The 17,962-nt window shown below is 44.1% G+C and overlaps 1 protein-coding gene and 1 long non-coding RNA gene across 3 annotated transcripts in view; one reads left to right on the top strand and one right to left on the bottom strand.

The window, feature by feature from the left end:
- Positions 1-17,962, bottom strand: part of nsmce2 (NSE2 (MMS21) homolog, SMC5-SMC6 complex SUMO ligase) — a 199,441-nt gene that overhangs the window by 141,777 nt on the left and 39,702 nt on the right. The gene's annotated exons all lie outside the window — the stretch shown is intronic.
- LOC140385170 (uncharacterized) overlaps positions 1-17,962 on the top strand; it is a 56,023-nt gene that overhangs the window by 13,984 nt on the left and 24,077 nt on the right. The gene's annotated exons all lie outside the window — the stretch shown is intronic.

Genomic DNA, 17,962 nt, shown 5'->3' with positions numbered 1-17,962 from the left:
CAATCCATAAAAATGGCACAAATACCTCCATATCCTAAAATTTCAGACGATATAAACAATTTAACTAGCAGACTGCAATTTCCAAATGTCATAAAATTTTGAATCCTGTGCAATAAAACTGGTAATTTACCATAAATCTGCAGAATTGTACACTGGTTACTTACTTTATACTTCCTTCATACTTTAATTATTCTTCACCTATCTCGGAACAAAATCCTTCTCCCCAAATTCAATTTGTTTAAATTCGGTATAAACCTCGAAGAATAACATTTAGAACATGATAAACACAAAGAAAAACTTATCTGGAACAAAAATACAAACATACCCATAACCACACCTAACTCACAGTTCAAAAGCAAGGGGTCCTGTTGGGGATTATCAGGAATTATGAACAAAACTAAAGAACAGAACCTCAAGAGTTATAATCTCTGGATTATTATCCGAGCCTCATGCAAATTGGTATAAAGATAAGAAATCAGGGAAGTAAGCACTTGGCTAAAGGAGTGGTGTGGGAAAGAGGGATTCTAGATTGTGGGGCACTGGTATCAATATTGGAACAGAAAGGAGCTGTACCATTGAGACAGGCTCCATCTGAAGAGGTCTGAGACCAGTGTCCAAGCGGAAAGGCTAAATAGGGTGGTCACAAGGACATTAAACTAGTAAATGGGGGTGGGGGAAGAGAGTGGTGGCCTCGGGGGTAGTCAATACAGTTTCCAAAGCAAGTCACAGAACAGAGACTAAAGAAACAGTCAGGAACCCTACTTCAGGCACGGCTGGTAATGGCAAAACTATAGAGCTGCAGGCACAAATTCAAATTGGAGATTATGATACAGTAGCCATTACTAAGACATGGCTACAAGATGGTCACGACCGGGAACTTGATAAACCAGGTTATAAAGTTGACAGGATGGTTAGGGAAAATGGTGGTGGTGGTGTGTGTGGGTGTGGGGTTAGGTGTTGTTTATAGTCCCCCTGGTAGCAGCTTGGAGGTGCTAGATTGTATAAATGCAGAAATTAGGCAAGTGTGTTGCAACGGCAAAGTGGTATTAATGGGGGATTTTAATTTTAACATAGATTGGGAGAGGCAGTCAAGTATCTGTCAGAAGAGTAATGAATTTCTGGAGTGCGTCAGGGATAATTTCCTACAGCAATATGTCCTGGATGCAACAAGGGGACAAGCAATATTGGATTTAGTATTGAGTAATGAGCTGGATTTAATTAGTAATCTAATTGTGCGTGAAGATTTATCAAATAGTGATCGAGTTCAATGTAATGTTTGAAAGTGAAAATCACAAATCAGATACTAGAATTTTAGATTCAAATTGGAGATTATGATACAGCAGCCATTACTAAGACATGGCCGACTTTAATGATATGAGACGCAGGCTGTCCATAGTAAACTGGGAAAATCTGCCAATGGGTAAAACAACTGAAGAACAGCGGAAGCCGTTTCAGGAAACATTTAACACGATACAGAGCCAGTTTATACCCTGAGAGGGAAAAGCTCCACTTCACAGAAAAAAACAACCATGGACAACAAAAGAGTTAAGGGTCAGCACAAAATTAAAAAAGGCTTACAAAAATGCAAAAAACAGCACAGGTGGGAACGAGACAAAAACCAGCAAAGGGCCTCAAAGCAGCTTATAAGAGCTCCTAAAAGGGATTATGAAAGGAAACTTGCAAGGGACATCAAAATCAATAAGGAGTAGTTATTTTGTTACATAAAGGAAAGCAGATGGTCAGGAGCAATGTTAGCTTACTAAAGACTCAAAGTGGGAATATTGTCAATGACTATGGGAAAATGGCAGACATGTTGAATAATTATTACTTTGCCTCAGTATTTACAGTAGAAGAGGAGGATAGTTTGCCGGAAGCCCCGAGGACATTAATAGTGGATCGGGGCCGAGGACTAAATAAAATTAGCGCAAGTAAAACATCAATAATGAGGAAATTAATGGAACTAAAGAATGACATATCTCCAGGGCCTTACTGTTTCCATCTGAGGGTATTAAAAGAAGTAGGTGAGCATATTGTAGATGTCCTAAGCTATAATTTTTCACAGTTCCCAAGATTTAGGAGTCAGCCCTCTGGATTGGAACATTGCCCACATGACTCCACTTTATAAGAAGAGCGGAAGAGGAAAACCAGGGTATTACAGGCCAATCAGCCTAACATTTGTGGTGGGGGAATTGTCAAGGATAGAGTAACTGAACATGTCAACATTTTCAGTTAATCAGAGAGAGCCAGTATGGATTTATAACAGGTCAGTCATACCTGACAAACCTCATTAAAAAGATAGTGGACAGGGGAATGTCTATTGATGTTGTTTATATGGACTTCTGGAAGGCATTTGATAAAGTTCCACACAAGAGGCTATTAAGGATTAAGAGGATTAAGGGTAAATTACTGACATGGCTGGGAAATTGGTTGAGTGACAGGTGACAGAAAGTAGGGATAATGGGTAGGTACTCAAATTGGCTGGATGTTACTAATGGTGTCCCACAGGGATCTGTGTTAGGGCCTCAATTGTTCACATTATTGATCAATGACTTGGATAATGGCATAGTAAGTCATATATCCAAATTTGCTGATGACACCAAGTTGGGTGGCATTGTAGACAGTGTAGGTGACAACATAACATTACAAAGGAATATTGATCGACTAGGTGAATGGACACAACTGTGGCAGATGGATTTTAGTGTAAGGAAGTGTGAGGTTATCCATTTTGTACCAAAAAAGGATAGATTAGGGTACTTTCTAGATGGCATGCAGCTAAATTCAGTGGATATGCAAAGAGACCTAGGAGTTCAGGTGCATTGCTCTTTAATATGCCACAAACACATACAAAATGTAATAAAGGTGGCTAATGGAATGCTGGCCTTTATATCTAGAAGGCTGAAATCTAAGGACACGGAAGTTATCTTGCAACTTCACAAAACCCTGGTTAGACACCCCCCTCCACCCCCTCCCCCACTTGGAGTTCTGAGAGAAGATCTGGGCAGCACACCTTAGGAAGGATATTTTGGTCTTGGAGGGAGTGTAATGTAGGTTTACAAGAGATGATACAAATTAAGCCTATTTTCTTTAGAATCTAGAAGGTCAAGGGGTGACCGATCGAAGTCTTCACGATATTAACAGGAAAAGACAGGATAGATAAAGATGAACTGTTACCACTGGTTGGAGATTCTAAAACTAGGTGGCATCGTCTAAAAATAAGGGCCAGACCACTCAGGAGAGATGTTAAGAAGCACTTCTACACGCAAAGGGTGGTACAGGTTTGTAACTCTCTCCCACAAAAGGGAATTGATGCTAGATCAGTTGTTCATTTTAAATCTGAGATAGCTACATTTTTGTTAAGCAAAGGTGGTAAGGGATATGGACCAAAGGCAGGTATATGGAGTTATCCCACCAATCAGCCATGATCTCATTGAATGGCGGAGCAGGCTCAAGGTGCTGAACGGCCTGCTCCTGTTCCTACGTTCTACCACTCCCCCAAACAAAGGGTAATAGTGGGAGGGGTGGGGAGAGAATGGAGGGAGCAATAGAGTCAGGAAGAGGAGACTGCTGGATAGTGGGATACTGGTAAAGGGGAAGAGAGAAAGGGAGTATCACAGAACTGTGAAAATGTCAAAGTGTTAAAGTATCAGCTGACTTCAATAAGGTAAAGGGAGGGAGTTAGAAAATGTTGGGGGAAAAAAGCCCTGTCAGAATCATTTGAAGGGAAAAGAAAGGTTCATGGATCAGGTACAAGAAAACACATTTTTTTTCATACATTTAGAGTACCCAATTATTTTTTTTTCAAATTAAGGGGCAATTTACTGAGGCCAATCCACCTACTCTGCACATCTTTGGGTTATGGGGGTGAGATCCACGCAGACACGGGGAGAACGTGCAAACTCCACACGGACAGTGACCCGGGGCCAGGATCGAACCCAGGTCCTCAATGCCGCAGGCAGCAATGCTAACCATTGCGCCGCCGTGCCACCCTACAAGGAAACACTTACATGGTGGATGAGAAAGCAGTCAAATTCAGTTTCCCAAAGAAGAGTTGTAAAACCTAAGCAGCTTTAGTAACAAGGTTACGGTAACTGCAAACCTACTTCATATTGCTCTTCCAACCCACTTTCGTCCATCAGCTCAAAGAAAGGCATTTCACTTTAAAGATGCACATACAGAAGTTATACAAAACTTTAAATTTTTAAAAGTTACTTTGAAAAGACAAGATGGTAACAATTATTCCAGATCTGAAATTATAGTCAAAATGGATAGCAAATAGAGACACATGGCACAGCTTTATCATGCATGTACCCAAAGCCAGATCAGTATAGGCTTCCCAGAACGGACAGCTGGTTAATCACCATCTCGCCGTCCGTCTGTCTCTTCTCTCTGTCTCTCTTCTTCTTTCTGTCTGTCTCTCGCTCTCTTTTTTTCTGTCTCTCTCTCTCTCTTTCTGTCTATCTCTCTTGTTTTGTCTCTCTCTCTCTCTTTCCATCTCTCGCTCATTCTGTCTGTCTCTCTCTTTCTGTCTGTCTGTCTCTCTCTTTCTGTCTCTCTCTTTCTGTCTCTCTCTCTTTCTCTTTCTGACTCACTCACTCACTACTCAAATGCGCCTCCTGATTCTCAGCCTACCCAAGATTACTGCCCAAACTACCTCTCCCTTCACCACCTATCAAAGGTCCAAACCTCTCTCCTTGCTTCCTGTCCTCTTCTCAGGCCACCCCACTCCCACATCTTCACCTGCTGCTGGATTTATACAAGCTCCACTCTAACTCTTTCGCAGTAAACTACCTGACCACAATGCAGAGAACATATACTGAACATGGTACTTCCTGAGGACTTTCATCTGCACATTTAACTATAGCCACTTCATTCACCGTAGCTATTTGCTTCCAGAGGTAAACCAATAGCACTTTATCCCAGGACTGATATAGATGTACATCCGCAGAAAACAGACACTAACTACAAACACTGTAGGTGAAATGTGAAAGGAAGACTGGAATCCCTTATGAGCGAGACAGGATCTCAAAGAAATTGGCTGTTTAAGTGTTTACTGACATCTGGGGGAGGGGGGGGTGCGATTGTTGGGAAATCCACAGAATCTGTCTTGGTCACATTTGTCTTTTTTGTACAGTGTGGTATGTTCGATCACATTTTCCCTGTTAATTTACATATTAACTCAATGTTAACGCACAAGATAGATTTGAAAATTGTTTTATCTTTCTGACTTTGTGCAGTAACATTTATTTTTGTTTGTTCAAAACCTGTGAAATCGTGTGGGTTTTATTCTCTTAGCTAGTGCCTTGAATCTCAAACTTTGTCTCCTTGAATCAAAAGTTAATGGTTGTAACAGGATCGCACCAAGAATGTGGGGGTCTGGTTCAGGATCGAAAGTACTAATGTATTGTAACTATTCCTTATTGTAACTATTCTCATTATGAGCAGCTTAAAACTACTTCCTAAACAAAGGTTTTGGCCTCACTTCACGCGCATGCCACGCTGAAGCCTTGAAGTCTCAAAATCCATATTTAGATCATCTGTAGTATGGTTTAGGAATGCAGCTAAAATGTGTTGGAATTGCAGAGAACAGAATTAGAGTTTCAACCACAATATTTTACATCAAACCTGTACATCTTAGTGTTCAGTCTGACCAAGAAGAGGCAGCAGAAAGATCCAAGTATCCATTACCAATGCAACAATCATACTGGCATTGTGTATACCACTAATCAAAAGAAAAAATTAACTGACTCTTTCTGATTTACTCTAACACAGGTCTACGAAATCTGAATAAGTGTAATAAAATTGGCACTTGAGCGCATGTATTATGAATAACTCATGAATAATTGAAATACTTGTTACTCCAGAAGGTGGTGCTGTGCTCGACCGTCTCAATCTCTCCCTCAATGCCAGCAAAACTAAAGAGCTGGTAATTGACTTCAGGAAGCAAAGTACTGTACACACCCCTGTCAGCATCAACGGGGCCGAAGTGGAGATGGTTAGCAGTTTCAAATTCCATGGGGTGCACATCTCCAAAAATCTGTCCTGGTCCACCCATTTCGACGCAACCACCAAGAAAGCTCAACAGCGCCTATACTTCCTCAGGAAACTAAGGAAATTCGGCATGTCCACATTAACTCTTACCAACTTTTACAGATGCACCATAGAAAGCATCCTATCAGGCTGCATCACAGCCTGGTATGGCAACTGCTCGGCCCAGGACCGCAAGAAACTTCAGAGAGTCACCGCCCAGTCCATCACACCGCCCAGTCCATCACACAAACCTGCCTCCCATCCATTGACTCCATCTACACCTCCCGCTGCCTGGGGAAAGCGGGCAGTATAATCAAAGATCCCTCCCACCCGGCTTACTCACTCTTCCAACTTCTTCCATCGGGCAGGAGATACAGAAGTCTGAGAACACGCACGAACAGACTCAAAAACAGCTTCTTCCCCACTGTCACCAGACTCCTAAATGACCCTCTTATGGACTGATTTCATTAACACTACACCCTGTATGCTTCATCCGATGCCAGTGCTTTTGTAGTTACATTGTATATGTTGTGTTGCCCTATTATGTATTTTCTTTTATTCCCTTTTCTTCTCATGTACTTAATGATCTGTTGAGCTGCTCGCAGAAAAATCTTTTCACTGTACCTCGGTACACGTGACAATAAACAAATCCAATCCAATCCAATATTAAAGGTCCACACACAATAACTGCTATTGTACAGTAAATGATACTCCCAATTGCAAAATCTGGCCATCAAATTTCCTGATATTCCTCAAAATGCCTTCTGAGTTGTTTGCTCGTTATCCAGTATTTTTTGTGCAGCCATTAGAAGTTCTAATGTCCAATGCAAGAGGTTCAACAGAAAAGAAAAGACGCATGCAGTAATCAACAAGATGTCGAACTTTGTCAGCAAAGAAATAGAATGCAAGACAAAATAAATCAAGTGCAACTCCATCGTGCTGTGCTCAAACTACACTTTGAATACTGCTTTTAGTTCTGGTTGCTGGGACACAAGGGAAACATTTGAGCACTAGACTGTGCAGACAAGGGCCACAAGGCTGAAATCCAACGTTAAAGTTAAGCAATATCAGGAAATGATTGAGAAATGTTGGCTTTTAAGTATGGAAAGGGAGCATCAGTGAGGTGTTCTCAAAGCCAGTTATAATATGGATAAGGGAATGGGGATGGTAAACTCAGAATATTACTCTGAGTAACTGAGCAAGAATGAAAAGGGAGAATAGAATAAAACTCTCCTCTGCTTTGTACAAATAGCAGATGAATCTTGGTCCTCATACATGATTCACAGAAGGACAATAGTTTGGAAGTCCCTACACATGACCACTTCGAGGAGGGTGACCTACTCCTCCATTCAGCCTAATCTCGAACCGAAGAAAGGCGCTAACAACACTGAACCGAAGCATTCAGATTCACACTTCGGTCCCCGCAGCCAAAGGATACTATCTCCCCAGGGGAACCAAATCTCAAGAAGGAGAGGAGGCAATAAGCCGCCAAAAGGGGACATCTCAGGGGAGGGTGACCTTCTCTCCCGCCCGCCGTACCCTCTACCTGATCCAGATAGATGGAGTTAATACCGCCCTAACCTAGTCAATCGAGCTAAACTAGGACCAACCACACTAGAATAGGGGCCAACAGACCACGAATACTCATACACTTTTATATATACTGAACCAAGCAAACAACCGCTACCTCTAAAAACCCCATAGGTGCTACTAAGGCCCCATCATCGACGGGATTCCATCCATTTCCCCTCATTAAAGAAACCTTATCAGGATGATATGCTCACTGTACACTCCATGAAACAAGTAACCACCGTCACAGTCAAATAAATATAGAAGACCAACCCAAAACGCTAGATATCCAAGGATTAACTGACCACACCCAGGTGTGCACCAATACATATTTCCCCCTATTCCAACAACATCAGACCCGCCAACAACAGGGGAAAAAAAAGAAACCATTTTTTTCCATGATCTGCCTGCACCTTCATAGGAGACAAGCAAGGATTACTTCATCCCAAAATAACAAAAGTACAAAAAACATGACACCAATAGTTCTATCGGGGGTTCTCCTCCACCACAATGAGGACTTCTAAGGCCATACCACCTCTATACCAAACTACCGACCCGCCACCATGATGTGGTACTAAATCTTATTTATAAGTAAAGCAGAGGGTATCACAAAACGTACTCTCGGTGTAAAAGCAAGGATTACAGCACACACACAAAAAAAACAGGAAAACATTGCACAACCTTCATGATATACAAATGTCTCAGCATAACAGGCAACAAACGCCTCTGTGCTCATATTTCATACACCCTTGCCTGGGTAAAAGGCACTATTACAAAATCAGGAGTATAATCACAAGGGAACAGAGTTCAGGATTAATGATGAACTGCAGGATAATATAATCATCCATGAAGCTTAGAGAGGCCAAAGCAAGACAGGATCATCGAGCAACATCCAGGATCCATCCAGAATTTCACCGAAGCCTTTGCACCTCCGCTATGTCATCGTCCTGAAGCCCCGATAGTGAGAAACCTAGGCTGCAGCGGGTGACAAAGACCCGTCGCGTCCGGCCATCTCCAGCCCTTCCCAACAAACACCGAGAACAAGACAACATACGACCAGTGGTTGGAGTCTCTGACCGACTGCAGGCTTCAAAGACCGGATACAATCTGCTCTATCAAATCCCAGCCTTCAAATTGAGATCATGAAAGTATGGTAGCCAGTTCTCAGTATCGGTTGGGAATTCATCCCCATCTCCCCTTGAGAGACCGAGCGCAAGGATACTCCTTCTCCGGCCTCATATCCCCGAATCAACGAGTATGTTAGACATACCATGCAACAGGATTTCCAAAGACGGAAGGTGAGCCCTCACCGAGGAAACTGCTCTATCAATTGACAGGATTCTCTTCTCCGCTTCATCCGTTCTCTTTAGCATATCTTGCAGTTCATCAGTGTGGGCACCAATAAGTGTGAGCACCATCAGTTTGAGCATCATTGTGAGCATCCCTAATTCCTTTTTTTTTGCCACCTAAGCACTTCAGAGGTCTTTCTGTGTTGGTGCATGTGTATGTACAAGATATTTTTTCCTCTCCTTTTAAACACTGTTGATGTACAATATTTTCCAGCTGCTGTGTGACATCCACACCCTAAACTGCTCTCTACACAGGTGTTAATTGATCTGTTGAGTGTTTCAAAATTCGCCCCTATGGCTTTCACTGTGAGAAATAACCTCAATTCTGAGTCTCTCTTCATGCCCTGGAGTCATAAGTTCCACTATGACTCAATTTGTTCTTTTCTGAACTTTCCCCAATGGATCCATTTTTCTGCAAATAGGTTCACAACACCGCCGAGAATATAGTTAATAATGAGCTGCATGAAGTTTTAATAATTCATTTGGACTTAAATAAGCAGCCCTTGAAGTACATTCCGGTCCTTCATTAACCTTGTTGAGTAACGGTTTTATATTAACTGGACACCATCAGCAAATGGTCAATATCGAAGCCAAGTTATTTATCTGCTGGTTTGGCAATGGACACCTATTCATTCTGCCTCATCGCTGCACATCCCAATGTGCTCTTATCTGCAAATTCCAATGTGCTTTAATCTGCAAATCTCCGGCCCTCAGTTAGCCTGATCTGTATAATATAAACACAGAAATATTATAGTGACATCGTATGCTTATTTTAAGATAAAAATAACTCATCGGTGGTAAGCAAAATACCAAGAGTAGACTTGGAACTTCCAACTTGGAAGATCAACTATAATTCCAGGTTTCCTTTGGAAACAAATACAGACTGTGATAAACCTGCAGAGTTTGAACCCAGGGTCAACAAAGACTGCTCACAACATGAGCATAAATGCAGCTGGCAAGGTTCAGTCAAACAAAAGCACAATTTAAAACAGAAAATGCTGGAAAAGCTCAGCAGGTCTGGCAGCATCTGTGGAGAGAGAAACGGGATCAACATTTTGAGTCAGTATGACTCTTCTTCAGAGTTTCTTCAAAGAATAATTAAATGTTCACAAACTTTATGTCTTAAAGAAAGAATATCAATGGGACATTTTACACAGGATATAATCCATTTAGGATACCATCCATTTAAGTTTATCTTTGCAACTCTGAGATCCTTCTAACACAGATGAAGCATTCAGATGTTCTGGCATTGCCAGAAACCCCTACTTAGAATGCTGTTGCCAGCCTGCCATAGAAACAAGCTACAAATTGTGCCATGGCTCTCAAGTGCTGACATAACCACCCACAGGGGAACTCTAATAACAAAAAATGTTTATGTCTCTATCATAATTTAAGCATTAAAAAGGCAGGGTGAACTGGAAGTCTGATGTTTTAGCAAAAAAATCATTGAAATTGTAGTTCTGAACATATATCTATCAAGTAAATGACATTTTAGAAAAATATATTGCAATTAAATTGACCACTTCGATGTGTCAATTATGGCACTATTCCTCGAGAGATATGCCCGTTGCGATATTTTACAGTATTTATGATCATATCTAAATGAAGAGGCTTGTGAATATGAAGAAAGTTTGAGAGAAGCCGAGAGGGGTTAGAAGGAAGGTTAAAAAAGTGATTAAGAACTTTTGAAATGGATTCTTGAAAGCTGAAAGCAGAAGCTAGAAGGTCAGCCAGACACAAGTAAAAGACTACAAAGTGTATCTCACCAATTAATATAATTGCTGGGGTTTCCAAGCTTAGAGAAAAACCTAGTTTAATAGCAGAGATAAATGATATCACTTAAGAGTTAAAACTAGGTGTAGTGACCTCTATATGTGCATGTACACAAGGGGTTAATGAGTAATCATTAGCACCACATGATCACTAGAGGGCCGGACCAACGGGGGTATAAAAAGCAGCCACATTGGGTCTTCGGCAGTCTCTCTCTCTGGTGCACTGTGATCAGGTCAATATCAGAATAGTTCAGATAGTTAGTGGAGTTACGTATAGTCACTGTTGTTAGATCGTGTTAACCTTATCACTAGTATCAAAGTTAAAGTAAAGAACTCATGCACTTCTTGTTGTAGTTACTCAATAAACCTTTGTTGTTACTGGACGAGTTCGAGTCTTCTTCATCGAGATTCAGAACACCGCACCATTAACCAAGGATTGAGTAGCACGAGTTCCCTACCACACAAGTAACAAGACACTAGGAAGATAATGTTAAAAAGAACCCCCCCCCAATTACTTGTCACAGGTTTCCAAGGCTAAAGACAGAGCATCCCAGAGGGCGACAGAACTGCTTAATGCCACAGCATGATTTCCCACTTCAGTGGGTTGTTATACTAGTTCCAACTAATCCTTTGTATCCCAACTTATCGATGAGGAGGTCATTGTTTATCCCTACTGATTGCGGTCTGTCAGTCAGGAAGCCAAGGACCCATTTGCAAAGGGGGAAGTTGAGTTCTAGGATTTGGAGTTTGGGTATGAGCTTGGCTGGTCATCCCAAGCCTCTTCAAGGAGCACCCCAGAATGGACGGCTGGCTCTTGGGGGATAAGGGGTACCTGCTGAGGATCTGGCTAATGACACCAGTAAGGAGGCCGGAGGCCCTGTACAACAAGGCCCATGTGGCCACCCGGGCTGTGATTGAGCAGACTCCTGAAGATGCAGTTCCGATGCCTCGACCACTTCGGTGGTGCCCTGTAATACACAGTCTGGAGGGTTGCCCACTTTGTGGTGGTCTGCTGTGCCCTCCACAACCTTGCATAGCAGCGCGGCGACAAGCTGGAGGTTGGTGATGAGGATCATGTGGCAACCTCCGAGGAGGAGGAGGTGGACGAGGATGACAAAGTGGCGCCAGACCAGCAGGGGTTTGAGGACGAGGCCAGGGAGGAACCCGAGGACCAGCCGGAGGCTGCAGAACAGGGAGCAGCGGTCAAGGAGGTCCTCATATTCGCCAACTTCACATAGGACATGGCCTGGTCAGTCACCCCTCGCTCCCATTTCCCAGGGTTTGTGTCACATTACTCCAGGGTGCTGGGATTGTGTAGCCACCGTCAGCGGGTCACTACTGAGAGCAGGTGGGTGGTGATAACCCGCAGAGAGCTGAGCACCAATGCTCCTCAATCTATGCCATAGTCTAACCCCTGCCTGTCTGCTGAGTGCTTACTCATACCCATCACCTGCAGGTGGTGTGATGGGGGGGGTGCCTGGAGAGATGGACCACGGCTCGGAGGCCAGCCCGCGCTGCCGGAAAAGTGACAGAGGCATCATACTGGTTGTACACAGGGTGTTTATTGTTTTTCACAATGCCCCACTCTCTCGGTGCTGCCCCCACCCCTGCTGCCTCCCTACCTCCCACCCCTGACCTCCCACCCCCCTCCCCAGATGCCCTCAGTGTTCCTCGATGTGCCTTGCCTTCCTAGTTCTACCGCAACATCTAGGTGTGTCTCCAAGATGCACATCTGAGGTGGAGGCAGCCACCTGCCTACCTTGTCCTGTGGTCTTCGATAACCATGGCGGGTGTCCTCTGGGGCCAGAGGGCCTGGCTCACTTCTCAGCAACACATGCACAGTCGTGCCGGCCTGTCCCATGTGCTGGCTGTGAGACGCGACCTCATCAGAGGGGATGCTGATGGCCACCATCCGCACTCCATGGGATGGGTCCGGGTTGATACCCAGTGCCCCCTCATCCCGGTCGATGCCCATAGGGCCCTGGGAGTCACCTTGGGATGGAGGGGCAACTGGATTGAGCCCCAGCTGCCCCTGCATCATCTGGCTCTGCCAGCTCTGGCGGCTCCCCGATGCCTGAATCATGGTGTCGATTCCCTCAGCGAAGCTCAATGACTAGGACATACTCTTCAGCACCTCAGCAATGCCCACTGTGACTGGGACAAGCTCCGCAATGTCTCGGCCATTCCCAAATGAGAGCGGGACATGTCCCGCAGAACCCCATCAAGGTCAGTCTGGTACTGGGTCACATCCGCCAGCGAGGCGGACATTCTGTTGAGGCCGTCAGCCATGGCCGTCACCAACTGCGCTACACCTTGGACACCTCCATTAACGGTGCTGACATTGTGCACCAGGCTCTCCACCGTGGTCGCCAGTCCGACTGCTGTCTCGCCTGAGGATTTCTGCCTGCACCTGATGTGCATCATCAGATTGTGCCCCAGAAGCCTAACCACGAACACATCCCACCGAGGTGTGTGCATCTGCGCTGGTGGAGGGTGGGGATGACAGCTGTGCCACAACTATTATGGTGGCATCTTTGGAACTCTCCTCTGAGGTGTTCTCTTGGGAGGCTGGAGATAGAACATAGAACATACAGTGCAGAAGGATGCCATTCGGCCCATGGAGTCTGCACCCACCCACTTAAGCCCTCACTAAGTGTGATACTGCGCGGGAACTGCAACGATTTCCCAGCGCACACCTGGCGAGGCCGGCTACGCTATTCAACGTTAATTGGTCCAATTAACAAGAATCTACGGGAGTCTCGCCGCAAATGAAGGCTCGTCAGCTGATTCACCAGCACCGCGCTCGCCAGCCTCCCGCTAACAAGGTCGAGCAGCACTTGCTCAGCCAACCCCAGACAGCTCGCAATAATGGCCCCCAGGAGACCTATGGTAAGGGAGATGAAACCACACAAAGTGTTCCAGAGTAACCACAATGAGGAAACATTGGTGGTGAGAACGAGGGATATACAGAAGCCTGGCTACAGATCACTTATTTGGATAGGGTAAAATGCAGTCATGAAGAGCTGAGGGCAACAATTTTCAAATCAGCTCGCTTGAAGAACAGGTGGCCAGACAGAACATAGAGAGCCAAGTGTGATATCATCAAAGTGTGGCTGACAGGCAGCAACATTTTGGATAAGTTGAAGCTTCTGCAGGATTAAAGCACAGGGGAAGTTTTGAGAGCATTTTAAAACCCAAAACTCAAACGAGGTAGAAAACAATGCTGTGGGTCAAATTCTCTCTTCCCATTAACCTTGCCTTTACTGTGAAACTCTACTTCACTGAAATGTTAAGGAACTTAAGAAGGGAAGAGCTCACATGTATTGAATGTGTGGTGTAATATCTCAACAAGCTGCCTCACGGATACCACATAAATGGCCTCCACTGCGTCTAGCAGCCTCCCCAGATCTGAATCCCCGAATCTTGGGGCCGGTCTCCTGGACGCCATTGTTGCGGGCTGGCTGGGGTTGGCTGAGCAACTGCTGCTTATGTGCTGCTCGACCTTGTTAGCGGGGGGCTGGCGAGAGCAGTGCTGGTGAATCAGCTGATGAGCCTTCATTTGCGGCGAGACACCTGTGGGGCTTTGTTAAGTGGACCAATTAACGTTGAATAGGGTTGCCGGCCTCGCCAGGCCGAGCGCTGGGAAATCGCTGCAGTTCCTGCGCGGTACCACACCACTTAGAAATTTTACCCGAGAATCGTGCCCTTAGTATAGGATTTTGCATTCAATAGGTCTGGGGACAGGGAGTCAGTGAAGGTTATTGAGGACAGCATTGAAGGGCAATTTGGATGTCGCATGAGACAGAATGAGTAGTTATAGAGATTTGGACAAACTGGAGTTCGTGTGAAGTAGAGCTCGAAGATTATCAGAGAGGAGTTAGAGAAATCGTGTAAATATTTATCCCCCCTACTTGCTCCCTCCTCCACTGGAATACTAATGTCAAGAACCGAGATTTCATATGATATGATATGAATGATGAAATGCCCTCTTCACAGGATCCCAATTCAAGTTTTGTAAACTTTAATGACTGCCTAACTCTTCACAAAGATTATTTTATCTCGCCACACTCTGCTGATTCCTATTCACCCGCAAATTCATCAACATCCTGGTACTTGTTTACAAATCCCGCACAGCCTTCCAATTTGAGTTAAGTCCTCCAATCAAGTGTTCCACTGTACACCCTTCGTCATTCTTATTGCTTATTGTTCATTCCCCTCTTTTTCCATTCTTGGTCAATCTTTCAACCACTATCTCCCCTGTTTTCTAAAACACCCCACCTCACAACATGTATGGAAGCAACACTTTGGATGCTGGAAACCTGTAATTAAAAAGCAGAAATTGCAGGAAAAATATATTGGTCACTGTTATAACCCGACCGGAGGCTACGGGGTCTGTAACCTCAGAGTCCCTGTGGCCTCACCCGAGTACGAGCTCCTTAGATGAGGGGGCAGAGCCACATCCTTAAGCCAGGAACTTCTGGGTCAAAAATACCCCGGCCCAAATATGAGCAGAGTGTGGAAGGCCCTTCGGAGAGTAGGAGGTGTAACATTATAGGTGAAATTTTTCTTAGTCATTGCTTCCGTGTGGTTGCTCGTCTGGAATGTTACAGTCACATTCAGCACAACATGTTAATTCTGTTTCTCTCTCTACACAGATGATGGCAAAACTGCTAAGTATTTGTCGCACTTTGTTTTTATTCCACCTCACAATCTCTCCCACTTCCTTCAGTCGCCTTTCAGCCTCTTCTCCTTCGTGCCCTTGATTCTCTACTCTTGTGTCTTCCCTTAATCTCACTAGTTACACCCTCCCGTGTCCAATGAATGTCCTGTTTCTCCACATCGTCAAATGTCATGAAGGGTTTTGCTATCTGGGAGGGCTATACAGCTGTAACTGGGTGCTGCCCACCACTCTTCCTGGTCTCTCTCTGACACTGACAATTATTGCATTGCAGCGTCAGTTTAATTGTTCAACAGTTTCTCTCGCTGCTTGTATAAGTGCCTCTTTCACAGTGTTCTCTCTCTGCATGATTATGTTCTATTATTAAATACTTATTTGTTTGCAATATTTAGTTTTCTTTTAAAAGCCTGTACATGCAGCAAGGTTCTAGGCCACACATATTAGATTGTGTGTACAGGCAGCACGGTAGCACAGTGGTTAGCACAGTCACTTCACAGCTCCAGGGTCCCAGGTTCGATTCCCGGCTTGGGTCACTGTCTGTGCGGAGTCTGCATGTTCTTCCTGTGTCTGCGTGGGTTTCCTCCGGGTGCTCCAGTTTCCTCCCAGTCGAAAGATGTGCAGGTCAGGTGGATTGGCCAAGCTAAATTGCCCTTAGTGTCCAAAAATGTTAGATGGGGTTACGAGGATAGGGTGGAGGTGTGGGCTTAGGTATGGTGCTCTTTCCAAGGGCTGGTGCAGACTCGATGAGCCGAATGGCCTCCTTCGGCACTGTAGATTTACTGTAGATTCTATGAGTCTATGTAGATCAGGCAAGTTGGAGAGGCAATGGGAAAGAAACACTGGGGTGGAGGTAGCAGTGAGAGGACTTCCACAGGTGGGGAGTGGGGAGACAGGGACCAGAAGGAAGTAGTAGATTGTGTGATGCGGTTTGGCACATGGGAATGAGCAGGCCTGGATGAAAGATCTGAAAGGAAATTGCTGTTTATAAGTGCTTAATGGACAAGGAGGCATGGGATTTTGATGCGCAGGGGAAGAGCGGGGAGATAGAAACTACAGCCACACCACTTGATGAATATGTGGAAGAAGCTGAAGCGTGGGATTTATCAACACTTTGCAGGGACTTGGTTGTCGAGACTCAGGAACCCTTGGTTGTGGGCATCTGGTGTCTGACAACACGGTGGGATTAAAGTTTGGAAGCACTACAGCTAGGCAGCACTTGAAGCTCAGTTTGTTGAATGGTTGCAGTCTATCATTGTACAACAACATATTTCTGATCATTCAAAGTATGATTTTGTGTTAAAGAAATTTCAAAACATCCAACGACTTGAATTGAAAATCTGAGGACAGACAACCCTGGAGGGTGTTCAAACACAATTTGGTTGACATTCTTAACAGTTGATTCATTAGCATTTATATAATGTTGCTTATGACTTGAAATTGAAGTAATTTTGAAGATTCTGAACCAGTGCTCTCCACCATAATTCATATGTAATCATATTTAATTTTACCTGCTTCGGAAATAAACTTTTTCTGCACCTTCCCTCAATTAATTCCAAAGTTATTTTTAGACCCATGTTAGTTTCCACATTTACTTGGAAGCTAGGCAAGATAATACTTAGCCAATGTACTGTTAAAACAGTCAGTTAGAACAGCAATTTGGATTAGTAGCCTGCTCCTCACATGCCAGTAGACACCTCAAAGCATCAGTAAAATAAACACTGGACACGGCTCAGGAAAGGAAAAGACAGATGGAGTTAGGAGGAAGGAACCAAGGCCAAAATCAAAAGGTGTGTTTTCACAAGGCTTCTGACAGCAAGATGGAAGATGGTAAGGGAAATGAAACCACACCAAGTGTTCTACAGTAGCCACAATGAGCAAACATTGGTGGCAAGAACGAGGGATATTCAGAAGCCTGGCTAGAGATCACTTATTTGGATAGGGTAAAACGCAGTCATGAAGAGCTGAGGGCAACAATTTTCAAATCAGCTTGCTTGAGGAACAGGTGGCCAGACAGAATATAGAGAGCCAAGTGTGATATCATCAAAGTGTGGCTGACAGGCAGCAACATTTTGGATAAGTTGGAGCTTCTGCAGGATTAAAGCACAGGGGAAGTTTTGAGAGCATTTTAAAACCCAAAACTCAAACGAGGTAGAAAACAATGCTGTGGGTCAAATTCTCTCCTCCCATTAACCTTGCCTTTACTGTGAAACTCTACTTCACTGAAATGTTAAGGAACTTAAGAAGGGAAGAGCTCACATGTATTGAATGTGTGGTGTAATATCTCAACAAGCTGCCTCCCGAATACCACATAAATGCACGATCAATAGTGATGAACTTGAATTAATTTCAGATTGCTCTCACAAAAAAAAGCACAAATATGATCGTCTGAATGGCCTTTTTTTTTACTGCCAATGTTCTAATGTATCGTAGCAAGTGTGTAATACTCAGTACAGTAAAACTATGTGAATGCACACATAATACCAAGACCACATTGTTTGCAGGTACACAGCAATCAAAATAGGAGGCGGGATTCTCCGTTGGCCAACGCCAGAATAGGGAAACACAAC

This window comes from Scyliorhinus torazame, chromosome 11, assembly GCF_047496885.1.
Source record: "Scyliorhinus torazame isolate Kashiwa2021f chromosome 11, sScyTor2.1, whole genome shotgun sequence".
In the NCBI taxonomy this organism is placed as follows: domain Eukaryota; kingdom Metazoa; phylum Chordata; class Chondrichthyes; order Carcharhiniformes; family Scyliorhinidae; genus Scyliorhinus; species Scyliorhinus torazame.
Note: the sequence above shows the minus strand (reverse complement) of the source record. Positions and strands in the feature narration are given on the sequence as shown.